Here is an 18,213-nt window from a genome sequence, read left to right on the forward strand (position 1 = left end):
GAATCTAGCCTATGGTGTGTTCTTCATCTGAAGACTTTTCATGGGATTTGGAAAGCAGGAACAAATAGGGCATCATCTGCTCTCATTAACATTGGTTTTAATGAGGAGTAATTCCATCAAAGTCAGTGGAGTTACTCTAATTAAAATATGGTATGAGAGCAGAATTAGGTCATATATCCATCTGACTTAATGTAATGCTAACTATTTTTATAAAATATTTGCAGTTTTCAGAAAAAATTTCTGAGCCTATATTGCCCCCTCTTCATTGTACATACCTGGTCCTTGTTCTGCGTCCTGGACTTTCGTTACAAGATATGCTCTGCATGGTTTCTTTCAGTTAATAGAAATATTATTGGAGTTGGAAAACATCATTTTGTTTTGGTCTCTTACTCTGTATCTCAGTATCAGCAATCATGAAGGATGTAATAACTTATTCAGCATGATTTTAATGCCCTCGACTCCCACCAAAGTGAACTGGAATTGAGGGAGTTCAGCACCTCATAGGATCAAGCCCTTATTGATTTATGACAAAGCTGTTTTCATTTCCAGTTGACAAACAGTCAACAATCCTGCCACACAGCCTCAGATGAGTAAGAGATCTTACGTGGAGCAGTATTCTCATTGAAATCAATGGGTTACAGGCATGGATAAGTTAAAAAAAAAAACTATTTGCAGGTGTTTTATGGTTTTTGTTCCTATTGCTTCTCCTTTTGATTTCCATAAAATGTGGGATGACATGTTACTCTTAACCATACCACTACTTTTCAACCCCCAGGTCCAAAACATGTGCCAAGAGACTCAAAACAAGAGGCACAATACCAACAGAGAAGTTTGAAAGGAAGGATTCTTTTCCTTGCTGGCAACAAAGTTTTTAACAAGCTCTGTCTGAAGATTTACATATCTCATGTCAATAATTCACCATAGTGAAGCATGATACAATTCTAAAATTAAGTGGACAGGATGTGAACTTGAGCCTAAAATTACTAACATTCCTTATAGTTGCATATATTCAAGGGTATGAAGTCATGATATTAGTTTTCATTTTATGAAGAATCCTTGCTTTTAATGAAAAAAATATTCTACCAAACTATATTTTATACACACCATTGACACACTTATAGTTTACACCCAACAAATTACACATCAAAATTGTCAAGCAACCTTATAGCGCATGCGACAGCAATACAGAAAATGACATATACAGTGTATCAACTGGGTATCAACCTAGAGTAGCTTGTGAGCTCCCTCCTCTATCAAATATGCTCTTCCTAAGCTACATAGATTCCTATGATCGGTCACTGTCATATTGCCATAATGTTAAGGGAATGTTTCCTGGCCACACTTAAGCTGCTCATGTGAGTTGAGGATTTCTATTAACATACTAGCAGCCCATTAATCTGAGATTTGAGAATATATTTCCCCCTATTTCTTTTCTACCCCCGTACTGGTCCTCCCCGACAGTTACTCTAACACCTTCCTTTAAAAAAAGTTTAATTTTCTTTCCGGATGGTAAATTTCTTTCCGGATGGTAAATTTTTACATGAGTTTAATAATCTCTTGAAGTTATACTGGAGTATTGCTCAACTCACTTCTAAATTAAAGTACTTATTAAAAAACTGAAGCACTTTAACAATTTTAAATTACTCTGCACATAGCAATTTAAAATTATTGGAGCAGTTTTATAAGCACTTGAATTTGGAGGTGATCAGAGACCTGAAAATGTGTAATATAGAGTAATTTAAAATTATTAGAGTACTTCACTTCCAAAGTGAAGAGCTTATAAAAAAAGTGATCAGGTTCTGACTTCGGAGCTTGCGCAGTGTAATATGAAGTGTTCCTCGTTTTCAAGGAGATTCAGTCTATTAAATCAAACTACTTCAATCATTTAAAATTGCTGTACACCGAGCATGCTCAGAACCATAACTTCACTTTTTAAATTAAAAATATTTTTCACTCCAGAGCTATAAAAAGGCAGTTACGTGATATAGCAGCAATTCACCCTTTCAATGTTTGGATTCAAACATTTTTGTTTAAGTTTTTCCTATGTAAAAAACAAACCCTAAAAGTCCAAAATTACTTTTCTTTCCTTTTTTTTTATTTTAAAATACACTCGTGGTATGAAACTGCAACAATATCTCCAAGGTCACCCTCCCACATCCTCATATATATCATGAAACATATACAAACACACACCTTAGTCTACATCCATTTCCTGAGCACAGGTTCTATGGTGTCAAACAACCACAGTCTTTAAAGCCCTCACCAAAAACTCACTCACCCAAAAATAACAGATCATACATTATAGCAGCCTCATCTTTTAAACCTTTAATTTTATAGTTTATGAATAAGGACTTTCGGGATTGAGCCCCTAGTACAAAAACAAAACAACTAGGGTTGGGGTAACATTGGGACAAAGTTAAGGTCACTTTATTGTTATGCAAATATGCTGTCTATAGATGTGTGTTAATGAGTAGTGTGTGAAATCTGGTGACAAAATTGCATACTTCACCTCAGCTGGGATTTGCATAACTTAATGTTTGAGTTTAAAAGTATAGTATTGTAAATATTTGGCACAGCATTTCTCAACTTTAATTATTAACTAATGAAGTATTTTGTTTGGGATTGTTGATTTAAACCTAAAGCCACACAAGAACCCTGCTTTTACTTACACAAATGCACACATTCTGGACAGAATGTCAGAAACATGGATTTCCTTGCACAACTGCAAGTTTCTTCCACGTGCTTCTGGACATAAAACAGGGATGAGGGTTTATATCTTTTCTTTAAAATATCTTATCTAATGTAATTAGACCTCATTCATCTAGTAGCTGAAAGTTGAAGCTAGACAAACTCAGTCTGGAAATAAGGTGTACATTTTTGACACAGTTATTAATCACTGGAACAATTTACCAAGGGTCATAATGGATTCTCCAGCAATTTTCAGATCAAGACTGGACGTTATTCTAAAAGATCTGCTCTAGGAATTATTTTGGGGAATTTCTATGCCTTTGCTCATACTAAGTCTTGTCTTCGTTGTTTTGTTTTTTTAAACAAGAAAGTTTGTCCCAACTAATACATATATAATTCACACGTGAACTGAAGTGGTTTCCAAAAGCAATTTATCCCCAGAGGATGCTGGCCTTTAATTGTTTGCTATGCCCTCTCAACAGGTAGCAGGACCTATCCTGTACATTCCACTGGTTTATTAAAATGACTTCCCAGCTCTCTAAGATCAAGTAGCTCTGGCAGTTTTCATATTCTACTGAGGCTGCCTGCTAAAGAAAGTTCCCTGAGAGCAAAGCAGCAGATTAAAAGAATGTGCTGTTGGTAGAGGCAAGTCCTTTTAGTTAGAGCTGTGCTAGTCACAGTCTGCAAGTAGGAAAGTACGTGATTAATAGCTGATTATAGCTGCTACTTCAACACACCTTTATTTAGATTAGACACTCAAGGCTCCATTCCCTTCCTTTGGCACCAGAACTGCAAAGTGCACTTGTATAAACCATAAGGAGTTACTGAAGTCCAGATGCAATCCACCCCCCCAGAGGGTAGGTATTTTAAAGTGCCAACCTACCACAAAGAGGGCAATGGTATGTTGTATTTAGGGACCCATAAGAGCCCCATCTATGAAGACACCAAGACAATGTCTGAATCAACACATCTCACAGCCAACTTTGCCTTATCCCCAGCCTTGATCAGTGTTTCCCCACTCTACTATGGGCTGTCATTGACTGGGGTCCACTTCTTGTGCTGCTCTGACTCCTCTCCAGCTAGGTTGCCCATTACCAGGGTCCCTGTGTCCAGGATTACATTTGTGGAAACTAGTATGACACAGGGATGAATCATTCATGTGCACAGTAAATGGACAATGCTACACTCAGAAGCATGTCCACCATGAAGTCTGATGCAAATCAATGGGCTGTTCTAAACTGGTAGTTTTGGTTCACATAGGTTTGTGTGAACCTTCTCTTTATGTGAGAATTTATACCCTGAGTTTTGTTTTGATTGTCAAGGACAAAAACACAACACAAAACACGACAGAACTACTGTGATTCAATGGGTTTTGAATCCTAAACCATAGATCACCCTGCAAATACTTGGAAGGTGGTAAGGTGATAGGGAATAGCCAGCATGGATTTGTAAAGAACAAATCGTGTCAAACTAATCTGATAGCTTTCTTTGATAGGATAACAAGTCTTGTGGATAAGGGATGTGGATGTGGTATACCTAGACTTTAGTAAGGCATTTGATATGGTCTCGCATGACATTCTTGTCGATAAACTAGGCAAATACAATTTAGATGGGGCTACTATAAGGTGGGTGCATAACTGGCTGGATAACCATACTCAGAGAGCTGTTATTAATGGTTCCCAATCCTGCTGGAAAGGAATAACAAGTGGGGTTCTGCAGGGGTCTGTTTTGGGACTGGCTCTGTTCAATATCTTCATTAACGACTTAGATATTGGCATAGAAAGTACGCTTATTAAGTTTGAGGATGATACCAAACTGGGAGCAACTGCTTTGGAGGACAGGGTCATAATTCAAAATGATCTGGACAAATTGGAAAAATGGTCTGAGGTAAACAGGATGAAGTTTAACAAAAACAAATGCAAAGTGCTCCACTTAGGAAGGAACAATCAGTTCCACACATACAGAATGGGAAGAGACTGTCTAGGAAGGAGTATGGCAGAAAGGGATTTAGGGGTTATAGTTGACCACAAGCTAAATACGAGTCAACAGTGTGATGCTGTTGCCAAAAAAGCAAACATGATTCTGGGATGTATTAACAGGTGTGTTGTGAGCAAGACACGAAAAGTCATTCTTCCACTCTACTCTGCGCTGGTTAGGCCTCAACTGGAGTATTGTGTCCAGTTCTGGGCACCGCATTTCAAGAAAGATGTGGAGAAATTGGAGAGGGTCCAGAGAAGAGCAACAAGAATGATTAAAGGTCTTGAACATGACCTATGAAGGAAGGCTGAAAGACTTGGGTTTGTTTAGTTTGGAAAAGAGAAGACTGAGAGGGGACATGATTGCAGTTTTCAGGTATCTAAAAGGGTGTCATAAGGAGGAGGGAGAAAACTTGTTCACCTTAGCCTCTAAGGATAGAACAAGAAGCAATGGGCTTAAACTGCAGCAAGGGAGGTTTAGGTTGGACATCAGGAAAAAGTTCCTAACTGTCAGGGCGGTTAAACACTGGAATAAATTGCCTGGGGAGGTTGTGGAATCTCCATCTCTGGAGATATTTAAGAGTAGGTTAGATAAATGTCTATCAGGGATGGTCTAGACAGTATTTGGTCCTGCCATGAGGGCAGCGGACTGGACTCGATGAGGTCCCTTCTAGTCCTAGAATCTATGAATCTATTAATCTATGAATCACCCTAAGGTATCTCAACAAAGTTTGTGAAGCTTACCACATCTTCCACTGAACCTGGCCTGAGTTTCAAAACGTGTAAACACAAAACACAAAATCAAACACAAAACCAGGTGATTTTCATGTAGTTTCGGGTGTCATAACAAGCTCTAGTCACTAGGTCAGATTCAGTCCTAATGTGATCAGCAAACATCACATTGCACTATGAGCCTATATTGCTCATGATGAGATAATTCAAAACTATGCAAATTGTGGGATTTTTATATCAGCATTTTCCCCACTGTAATGCAAGATGCCTGAGAAATAGTCCCTTCTTCATGGAGTCTGACAACAAAACTGCATTAATTCAGTGTAAGTTTTTGAGGACACCCCCTCTGAACCAGGATTTTGGAACAAGCAAATCATTCTTTCTGAAAATCCAAATCAGAAATTGGGGAGTTTAGTCTAGTTTTGTGTTTACTCATGCAGTGCAGACACAATCAAAGGTCATAGCTATGTATCCCAATCTCTAGTCTCAGTGCTTTGACTGAAGGAGTTTTCTGTACCCTAGAAACTAATATTCTGCAGTACTAACAAGTTTCTGATCAGAAGAAAAGTTGGCAAGAATGCCAGTTTTTAAATGTCTACTACCAATCTACACTTTTAAAACCCCCTGCCATTGCAGTTTATCCAACAGAAATTCTGACTCATTTCCTTTAGACCAGGGACGGGCAAACTTTTTGGCCTGAGGGCCACATCGGATTTCAGAAATTGTATGGAATGCTGGTTAGGGGAGGCTGTGCCTCCCCCAACAGCCAGGCGTAGCCCGGCCCCTGCCCCTGCCCCCATCCAACCCGCCCTGCTTCTCGCCCCCTGACTGCCTGCCCCTAACTGCCCCCACTTCCTGCTTGCCCACCTGCCTGCCCTCCCTCCCGGGGACCCCTGCCCCATCCAACCATCCCTTCTCCCTGACTTCCCCCGGAACCCCTGCCCCCATTCAACCCCCCTGTTCCCAGCCCTCTGACTGCCCCCACCTCTAGCCCCACCCCCGGCCCCTGACCACCCCCCAAACTCCCCTGCCCTCTATCCAACCCCCCGCTCCCTGCCCCCTTACCATGCTGCCTGGAGCACCAGTGGCTGGCGGCATGACTGCACCAGAATAGGCAGCCGTGCCGCTCAGCTGGAGTCAGCCACACACCGCTCAGCACAGAGCACCGGGTCAGGCCAGGCTCTGCAGCTGCGCTACCCCAGGAGCTTGCAGCCCCGCTGCCCAGAGCATTGTGCCGGTGGCGCAGTGGGCTGAGGCTGCGGGGAAGGGGGCAGAACGGTCCTGCAGGCCAGATGTGGCCCACGGGCCATAGTTTGCCCACCTCTGCTTTAGGCTATTTTCATCAGAAAGTGCCAGTGAAGCATGCACAGAATGGATGAAACGGTTTGGCAGCAGATGGTGAAGACCTGAGAAAAGGATCCAGGCAAAACCAAATCCTATTAAGATGACAAACTGAGAAAGGTCAAAACATTGTCAGAGAGATTAAAATAGTCAGGCAACTGTTTTTTTAGGTGACAACTCCTCTTTCTTCACTAGCATGATGTTTTGTATTTAGAAATGCAGTGTCTTTTTTGCAGATTAGAGACAGCACACAGAACTGACTTCTGATTTGCCCAAAAATAATAAAAATATCACTTCAGTCAATCATTTAATAAAGCAAAGGAATTGCCATCCATAAATCTATTGCCTAGCAACATGCTAATACTTCTATTCTTTCTCCCAAGCAAATGATATTTACTCTCCCAACCTTCCTTTTGTGTTTATTGACTTTCCAACGTCTATTAGGGTCTGCTCTTCAACTTATTAAAGGTTCAACTTTACATCTGTGACTGGGTGAACTCACCCCACACTGGACAGGGAAGAGTTAAGTCCTCACTGTGGGCAGAGGAAGCCATGCCCCCACGTTCCTACTGGGCATGCTCCAGGTGTAGCACCAGTATAAGAGAGAGTAGCCCAGCTCAGTCTGGGTGGACTGCTGGAGAGGAAGGTTCCTAGCCAGGAACCACAGGAGCCCTGGATCGCAGAAGCGAGAGGTGCAGAGACCCAAGCAGTCGCCCAGCTACCTGTGGATGCCCCAAGGAGGTCTGAGCTACAGGAAGTTGCACCGGACGAGGAACCTGGAGACCCTGAAGACATGCAGACCACCACCAAGAATAACATGGTAGGAAATTGCCCGGGAGGGACTAGCCATTGTCTCAGTGATGGTCAGCGTGTTGCAGACAGATTCTCACTGACCCAGTGGTGGACACATTCGTCACTGACAGGGCCCTGTGCTGGGACCCAGTGGAGCAGGGAGGGCTTGGGTCCCTCGACGTGGCAGCCACCACTGCCCCGCAGTGGTCCATGCACCCCAACAGGCTGCTAGGCCATACAGTCCTGCCCAGAGGGCAACTCTATTGACTCTGGCCACTAGGCCTTACTGCCCCACGAACCCGAGGTATCTCTATGGACTCTAGCTGCTACCCTCCTGATGTAGGTCAAGACCCTACTGCCTTGAGGATCAGGGCGATTACATAGACTCTTTTCAGAGTAGCAGCCGTGTTAGTCTGTATCCGCAAAAAGAAGAACAGGAGTACTTGTGGCACCTTAGAGACTAACAAATTTATTAGAGCATAAGCTTTTGTGGACTACAGCCCACTTCAGCCATTACAAACATTGAATCTATCTCCCCTTGTAAGTATTCTCACACTTCTTATCAAACTGTCTGTACTGGGCTAGCTTGATTATCACTTCAAAAGTTTTTTTTCTCTTAATTAATTGGCCTCTCAGAGTTGGTAAGACAACTCCCACCCGTTTATGCTCTCTGTATGTGTGTATATATATATCTCCTCAATATATGTTCCATTCTGTATGCATCCGAAGAAATGGGCTGTAGTCCACGAAAGCTTATGCTCTAATAAATTTGTTAGTCTCTAAGGTGCCACAAGTACTCCTGTTCTTCTTTTTACATAGACTCTGGCCATTGGGCCTTAGATCCCTGTGGATCAGGGCAACTCTATGGACTTCAGAACCTTAGCTCTCATGGCCTTGAAACAGAGGGCAGCTTGAAGGATGAAGTGAACTCACTGCGCACTAGACGGGATCTCCCCACCCGTCACAACATCCCAAAACCCCTTTGCAAAATATTAATGTTACTGCAAGTTGCATGTGCAAATTCCCTCTGTGTTGTTGTAAGTATATTCCTTGCTATTTAGGTCATTAGATGAAGTAAAATATTCTGATTAAAACATTTTTTAAAAGCCAAATTCTGTCTTTGTTGGACAGTCACCTCCTGTGTATGGATCAAATAGAATTCAAATGGAGTCACAAACACAGCAATCATGGGCACACCATGTTCAGAAAAAAAACACATGAAAATGATAAACATGATAGGAGATAAAGCTCACACCTTTGTGATTCCATATTTTCTCAAAGTGATTGAGAATTTTTTTATATTTTCTTATTACCGTAACAGTTGTAATCAATTTTTTAAAGTTTACGATGTTCCATATTGCCGTTAACAGAACAGAATTTTCCTTGTTCATCTACATCAGCTGAAAAGCCGATTGTTGTGGATATGGACATTCATATTTTTCCAATAAAGCAGATAGTTTGGATACTGTGAATGGTTTCCTCTGGTGGTAAGGTTGTACATAATCTGGAAACTTCTGAAATTTTAGAGCCACACTCAGGGATGGGTCTTGGAGAAGCTAATATGTTATAACCTATGTCTTCTTTAGTCATGTCTGCCTGCCTGCCTGCCTGATTACATCACAGGAATCTCAGACTGTCAGATTTACTTCCTGTCAGTGGCACTATTTATTTAAGTACCAGCATTTCCAAAGATTTATACAGGTCTTTTAAGTGAGCCTGCAGCAAAAATGAATACCTGATATAATTAAATGTACTGGATTTTTGTCTTCACAAGATAATGCCTGCACTAGAATTGTAGTCTCTTGGAATAATAGAATAGGCAAAATAGAGAAATTCTAAAGATTTTTGATATTACTCTAATTTCTAAGGAAATATGTTGGAGTGATATTCAGATATATAGAAACCACTTTCAAAAGAGCAATAGCACATTTCTGGACATAAGATCCTAACAACCTACACACATCTTACAGTACTGTAATTACTCAGCCTACAGTATCAGATCTCTCAAAGCCCAGAGTCAGAGAAATCCTTCTTCATTTTAATCATCCATCCTGCCATATGTGAATCTTTAAGTATATGGTCTTGATATGCAGTTTTAAAACTACACTATTTTCTAATTATGAATTATTAAATACCCAAGTACAGAGAGATCAAAATGGTACAAAGACCATTTTGTATAAAGCTGGATAAAAATAATTGAGTAAATTGTAAATAATCTACACGTTAATATTTAGCTACTTTGACTAGTGGACTGCACTTCAAATAACTAACAATGTCCTTGGAACAAACAGCTTTATTATTTTCACCTATGCCCACATTTCTGTAAATAGTGTCCTTTAAAAACAGAATTTGAAACAATCAACTAGTTTTTAATAGTTTCACTCTATTGTTTGTCATAAAATGATTCATTTTGGAAATAAAATGTTTCTCTCTAATCTCATCTCTTTCCATTTGGCATTGATTTTATTGTCTGTTTTTAACACTGCAGAAGCTAAAACACAGTGTCCTTGTTTATGTGCCAGCATCCTTGATTATGTCAGCTGGAATATGAACAGCTCTGGGAATAGTACTTGTTAGTTAACTATTGTTGAAGAAGCTGCAGAATGAAAATAAGATCATAAACATGTTCTTTCAATAGGTCTTGTAATTATATTATAAATTATAAATTTTTGAATTTTTTTTCCTCAGAAACAAAATGATAGATCTTTAACAAAATACATATTAATCCCTTGGACATTCTCTTCCAGATTATAACCACCTTAAAATAGGTGAAGTTCAAGTCCTAACCACTTGACATCTTCGCTTCTACTAAAGATTATATACATGACATGTGTACTGCAACTAAGTTCTAGCAATAGGAAGAAAGTATAAAAATATGGAAGAGGATGCTTCTAAAATGAGAGCAATGTCAAACCCTATTGTGGATCTCTCACTCCAATGACAGTTACTATTTTGGTAAGATTCATCTTTGTGTATTCAAGCTAAGTCATTTACTAAGAAAATATTTTTATTTATTAGGCATCTGTTCAGAGATTCAAAGGTACCTAAAACTCTTTAAATGTTCTTAGGAGCACATAAATTCAATCCATTACATACATATACATGCATGCCCACATGTCACATATTATACCATTGTAACTTAGAGGTTGGTCTTGCATTATTGATATCTGTGGGAGTTTAGTTATTGACCTCAATGGGAAGAGAATCATGCTTACTATATATTATCAAGTCTTTATATATGTATACTGGGGTGAGAAATTTGAGTTTGCTTTTGAACTCAATAACTTGAAATTTTGGGTTTACTCAGACTGAAAAGTGAGAGGGTAGAAAGAAAAAAGCAAATGGAAAAGTAGGATGAAACATGAAGCAAAGTGAGCAGAATAAAAAAATATCAGGGAAAATAAGTGAACAGAGAAATTATTATAAAAATATAGACATTTTCAAAGCAGTCTAGATGATTTAGGTACAACTCCTTCAATTTTAAGGGAAAATATGTAGCAATCCTATAGGCTGTTTACTTTGACTACTTTTTTTTTTTTATAAAGAAAGGTCTGATTCTGCATCACTCCTCAGTGACTATCACCTTACTCCGCAAGCAGTCCCACCCATTGCAATGGGACATTTGCAGAGTAAGTCTCCAATTTTGCAAATGGCCATACGTAGGCAGATGATTTGCATCTTTACTGAGCTGGATTGGGGTCCATGAGAGTCCATGTGGGTGAAGCAAACTGCTCTCAGGCTAGCAACTGCAGTATCAGAGCTGAGGGAGTATTAAATTTGAGTAGAGGGGACAAAAAAAATCAGGCCATAGCACTTGTATTAGATGTAGGCTTTTCAATTAAAGATCAATACAGTTCATAATACCATTATTTGAAACTTCTAAGTCCTGCAGAAGAGGATGCAATTGGTTTTGATAAGTAGGATGTCTTTAAAATTCATAGATCCTAAGGTCGGAAGGGACCATTGTGCTAATCTATTCAGACCTCCTGTATACCACAAGCATAGAACTTTCTGAAGATAATTCCTAGAGCACATCTTTTAGAAAAACATTCTATCTTCATTGAAAAATTGTCAGTGATGGAGAATCTACCGTAACCCTTGGTAAATTGTTCCAATGGCTAAGCCTCACTTTGCACCTTATTTCCAATCTGAATTTGCCTAGCTTCAACTTCCAGACATTGGATTCTGACATAGTTTTCTCTGTTAAATCAAAGAGCCCATTATTAAATATTTGTTTTCCACGTAGGTACTTAGAAACTGATCAAGTCACCCCTTAGCCTTCTCTTTAAGTCTAAATAGATTGAGCTCCTTGGAGTCTATCATTGAAAATAAATTTATTTTTATTTTCAGGTAAGTTCAAAATTGAAACTGTCAGGCTACACTGGTTCAAACTAATTTTGATATCTTTGCAATATAACATAGCTAGATTTACAACCCCCGTGAACTCCACAAGTTTTACTTATCTACAATAAGCATTTTCAGAAATTTTCCTATTGGTGCTAGCCATAGTGGGAGTGCTAATATAGGCCAAGAACAGATGTTTGTACCATCATGCAATGTAAGCCTACTCAGAGTTGGTAACACACATTTGTATGTACTATGCTTGTTCTGCCCCCATTGCTAACTCCAATGCTAAATCAACAGTGGAAAAATTTCAGAAAATGCTCAGTATAGACAAAGCCTAGTAGAACTGAGAAAAAACATTCTCTGTGAACTGTTTATTTGATCAGCCTTGCCCTTTTTCCACTCAGTCTGTTCATGAATAGGTGTTGATTTTATTCAGTATGGATTCTTTGTGTTAAGTAAATAATTAGTTGCCTTTACTGGTCATTAATACACATGATGAATGAAAGATAGCAGTAAAGGAAGAAAGGAGTCTACCAAAAATGAGATGGTGAAGCTATGTTGAGACACCAATGGACATCACTAATGTGGGCATCATGAGCATAGCTTCATCCTCGCTGCCTGGCATTTTTGCAAACAAAGGAAAAACATCTTACCTTCTAAAGCTGTTCAGGGGTTTGAGGATTAGGACAGGGCAATATTCTCCAGCAAACAAGACCTCAGATCTCCATCTTTGTCCAAAATATCTGAGGAGCTGGATCAAAAATCAAAAGATCACCCCAAAGGTGTCGTTCAGCTGCAAAACAACGCATCTTAAAGGGAGCCTCAAGCATCCACAGTCATTATTTTTGTCTTGTTATTCTTTGCTTTTGTCTTGTTGTTCTTTGCTATTGGGAGGCAATTATGCAAACAGGTGCTACTAGATGCATGTGAAACCAGCATGGAATTGTAATAGAAGTGGTCTTGGAAATAATATGGTTATTACTGAGGCTCCTGCTCATTTAAATCACAGCCAACTTGTGAGCAGCCACAGTGCAACCAAAACAAATGGACATAACTAGGAAGCCAAGGGATTGTGTATGTAATTTTAGGAGAGGACAAGAGTACTAGATAGAAATGTCAACACAACTAATCATTCTTATCTGACTTCATCCTGAGGGAATGGGGAAGGGAAATTCTATTGCTAATCCAGGTCTTGGAAATATTAATTTAGGAACATAAAATATCTCATCCACAGCTGCAGGAGTGTTTTTTTTTTTTTCTTTTTTGTCCTTCATGAACTAAGCATAATGGTGTGGGAAACACCTCCCACACATTTTTTGTCATACTGCTAGTCTCCCACAGAATTGAATTATACAAAGTTGTGCCCCAGATGGCTTTCAGTTTAATTAGTTGGTATAGTATAGTACAAATTCCCTGGGACTGTGTGTTCATGATGGGCATAATGTTTTTCCTGAACTGACTCCCTGACAACAGATTAAACATTGAAACTCATTTTGGGAATTACATTCACTGAAAAAAAGAGGAGTTTCTTAACATAGGAGCCTTTTAAAAGGCTCGTACATGTTCTGCAAAAGATAACCTCTAAAGGTGCTGCTGTACAGCCTTCCATTAATATTTAGAATTTATATTGAAGTAGCACACTCAAGCCCCAACCAGGACTGGAGTCCCATTACCTTAAGTGCTATATAAACAGAAAGACATGTTTCTTTTCCAGTACTTTGTGACAGGGACCATCATCTAATGATGAAAGCACAGAAATGGGAATCAGATCTGGGTTTGTACACAGATTTGTGTACGACATTGGGCAACTTGCAGTCTCTCTGGACCTGGATGTACCCACTTTCAGGATATTATAAAGAACTAACAGAAGTGTGGTGAGGCTTAATTCATTAACATGTAGACAGTGTTTAGCGATAGTGTGCTATAGAAGTGCAAAGCAATATTATTCACTTCCACTCCATTTGCATAGTTATTCAGCAGAAAACTACTGCTACAAACAGACATTGTTCAGGTAGGAGTAATGTGGTAAAGTGAATGAAGTGTTTCTTAGGTTCCTGCAATCAAAGACTATTCCTGCAGGAATACATATTTGCAGCCCAGGAACTGGAATTAATTTCAATATATAAATGCTGTTATTTTCAGCATTGTTGATATAGAGCTAGTTACATCAACACTTCCAGCTGTAACTCTGATAAAAAATGCTCCCCATAATGCCTGGAAGTGAAACTGAGGCATGGGGAAGCAGTCTTTCATATTTTGTAGTGTAGATGTAAAGCTTTACTGGTGAGTTAGTATATGGAGATTAAGAGCATGATGAAAGTGGCATACATTTCAGCCTACATAGCACAAGAATCATATTGTTTCCATTAGCATGCAGGATTCTGTCTCTGAATATACAGTTTCTAATGTGTCTAGCAGGGAGAGATGCAGTTTCTAATGTGTCTAGCAGGTTGCAATAAAAACTAACTTCAAATCTGAAACTATTTTTTTATGTTCAACATAGTTTCATTAACTACTGTGTTATTCTTTGTTTTTCAAACACATTTATTTAGTTTAACAATTTCACAGTAGGGATTTAGCTTCTCCTTGTCTGGGATACAAGTATGAATCCTCCACAGAGAGATGATGCCATAGGAAAGTCTGGCAGTTGTTTGTCTCCAAGGTCAATAAAAGTGGCCACTCCAGGCCTTAGTCTCACTCAAGGGCATTTGAGACCCTTTTTGAAAACCTGGCAGCAAGAAACTGATTTAAAAAACTCTTGTCATTTAATTTCTTCAAATTCAGTCATTTCAGTTCCTAGAAAGACTTACGGTAATTTCCTTCAGAAGTACTCAGCAAGCTCATTTCTGGCCAAATGCCTTTAAAGCAAGTGCACTGTCATGAATTAAAGTACACCCTCTGTGCAGTGCTTCAACAACCCAGCGTGAAACAGAAGAGACATGCATCTCTCAAGGCTCACATCCAGAAGGAAGAGACGCTGACTAAAGTCTTCAGAATAAGGTAAGGTTTCCTTTGCCCATAGGTGGTAAAGTCTTTTTCCAAATTCTCCTTCTAACCAGTGTATAGAAAAGGACTCTGCTAAGAGGCTAGCAAGCCCAGAGTCAAAAACTTTTCCCTGACAGCATGTGTATGAGGAGCCCACTAAGTTTTAACAGCAAGCAACAACAAAGGCAGCTACTTCAACAAAAGAGCCATCAGGCTTCTCAGAAGCTGCCTCTTCACTGTGTTTACTGGCTCAAATCTCAGCAGCACTCAAGCTTTTGAAGCACTTGGAGGAGAGGAAGGTGATCAAGAACAGTCAACATGGATTCACCAAGTCATGCCTGACCAACCTGCCTTCTACGATGAGATAACTAGCTCTGTGGATATGGGGAAAGCAGTGGACATGATATATCTTGACTTTAGCAAAGCTTTTGATACGGTCTCCCACAGTATTCTTGCCAGCAAGTTTAAAAAAAAAGGTAGGGATTCGATTAATGGATTATAAGGTGGATAGAAATCTAGCTAGATCATCGGGCTCAACGGGTAGTGATCAACTGCTTGATATCTAGTTGGCAGCAGGTATCAAGCAGAGCGCCCCAGGAGTCTGTCCTGGGGCTAGTTTTGTTCAACATCTTCATTAATGATCTGGAAGATGGACTGGATTGCACCCTCAGTAAATTTGCAGATGACACTAAGCTGGGGGGAGAGATAGATATGCTGGAGGGTACGGATAGAGGCCAGAGTGACCTAGACAAATTGGAGGATTGGGCTAAAAGAAATGTGATGAGGTTCAACAAGGACAAGTGCAGAGTCCTGCACTGAGAACAGAAGAATCCCATGCACCACTACAGGCTGGGGACCGACTGGCTAAGCGGCAGTTCTGCAGAAAAGGACCTGGGGATTACAGTGGATGAGAAGCTGGATATGAGTCAGCACAGTATGCCCTTGTTGTCAAGGCGCTAACAGCATATTGGGCTGCATTAGTAGGAGCATTGCTAGCAGATAGAGGGAAGTGATTGATTCCCCTCTAATCGGCACTGGTGAGGCCACATCTGGAGTATTGCGTCCAGTTTTGGGCACCCCACTACAGAAAGGATGTGGACAAATTGGAGAGAGTCCAGCAGAGGGCAACGAAAATGATTAGGGGGCTGGGGCAGTTGACTTATGAGGAGAGGCTGAGGGAACTGGGCTTATTTAGTCTGCAGATAAGGAGAATGAGGGGGGATTTGATAGCAGCCTTCAACTACCTGAAAGGAGGTTCCAAATAGGATGGAGCTTGGCTGTTCTCAGTAGTGGCAGATGACAGAACAAGGAGCAATGGTCTCAAGTTGCAGTAGGGGAGGTCTAGGTTGGATATTAGGAAACGCTATTTCACTAGGACGGTGGTGAAGCACTGGAACGAGTTACCTAGGGAATCTAGGTGGAATCTCCATCCTTAGAGGTTTTTAAGGCCCAGCTTGACAAAGCCCTGGCTGGGATGATTTAGTTGGGGTTGGTCCTGCTTTGAGCAGGGGGTGGACTAGATGACCTCCTGAGGTCTCTTCCAACCCTAATCTTCTGTGATTCTATGATATAACCCACCCCTATGATGGTCCAGATAGCTTGAGTTTAAAGCACCACTTAAGTTGTATGTGCGCACGCGCTTACATAGGTGTGCATATGGAGTCAAGGTCAGCCTGGTTTAGCCATAAAAGACATTCAGAGCTGACAAATTACTACATCTGTCACCTTTTAAAATCAGACTGACGTGTGTGTGTGTGTGTGTTTGCACCTGCTTTATCTTTGTAATAACTAATTTCTTTTCTTAGTTAATAAATCTTGAGATCATTTACTACAGGATTGGCTAGAAGCATTGTCTTTGAGGTGAGATCTGAAGTACAATTTGACCTGGGGTAAGTGATTGGTCTCTTGGGTCTGGAAGGAACCTGAATATTTTGTGACCTTTAGTGTCTAGTGCTTTAGGAGTTAACACTTGTTACTGGGTTGATGAAATCTAATTATAGAACATATAGCCAGCTTGAGTCTCTTCCCTGCTTTTTGACAGTCTGTGCTGAGGTTGACACTCATGACACCCAGACAGAGGGACAGTCATTCAGGATGGCTCTCAGAACTATGGGCACTATCAGTGGAAGAACAATACTGCATATTTTATGAAATCTGGATGGTGCTGAAAACTGATTGTTTTATCTCAAAAAAATGAATTGTCTTAACCGAGACAAAGGAGGAACTGTTGTCTAGTAGCTTTAGCAGGCAAATAACAAAGGAGCTCTGCCGTTCCTGATGCGGCCATTAATTCATGACTTTGACAAGTCATAACCACATGAGGTGGTTGAGGCTCAATGTAAAATGGGAATATCACCATCTACCTCATAGGTGATGTGAGGATTAGCTAATACTTGCTGAGCACTGAGATTTTCAGATGCTATAAGGACAAAGTATTATCACTGATAAGCCATATGGTAGGTCTCCCATATTTTTGGCCCATCCCTAAACATAACTAAAAATGTATGGAATACTGTGAGGTGCTTTCAAAAGATAGACACCAGAAGAGCCAGAGAATTAACCCTAAGCCCTTTTTTTGTTTGTTTTTAAAGCACCCAGCAGTATGGTGAAAAGCTTCATAAGTGTGTATCTTTCAGAGACTAAAAGCTTACATCTCAGATGAATTCAAAGCCAGGGGTTATAGCCAACAATGGGATCAAAGCTTATTCAATCAGAGCAGTTACTGCTTCCTGAGCAGAAAGGCTGAAGCATCCTAGGAAGGAATTTGCAGAAGTGCAACCTGGTCAAAATGTTTATATATTCAGGAAATGTTACATTTTAGAAATGTAGTATGGGTCGTGCAGATGCTTTCCTTGGCAGCAGAGTGCTGCATGCTGTAATTTCTCAGGAGCAACAAGATTTTCGACTCAAATCCTGTTCAAGAAAATTGTAAATCAATTTTACATTAGGCTTTTGTTCCTCAAGTATTTTCACATGCTACTGGTAAAGCTTCCTGCTGAGACAGTTGTTGGACAGGAATGTCCAAGAAAGGAACTTTTGGCCAGAGAAAATGAATGATCACATCCAATATTCTAGTCCCAACTGCAATGACTAAAGATGATTTTAAAAGATTCCTTTTTGCATATAAGTTTGGTGCTATCTGAGAAGGCAATTACTAGAGTCTCCATTTTCTCCCCCTCCCCCCCCGCAACCCCTCCCTCCTCAATTAAAAAAATTAAAAGGGACGGGTCAATTTAGTTCCAAACTTTAGGTTTTGGAAGTACAAGATTTTATTAAAAAGAAGAACAGGAGTACTTGTGGCACCTTAGAGACTAACAAATTTATTAGAGCATAAGCTTTCGTGGACTACAGC

This window comes from Trachemys scripta, chromosome 6 (assembly GCF_013100865.1).
Source record: "Trachemys scripta elegans isolate TJP31775 chromosome 6, CAS_Tse_1.0, whole genome shotgun sequence".
Lineage (NCBI taxonomy): Eukaryota > Metazoa > Chordata > Testudines > Emydidae > Trachemys > Trachemys scripta.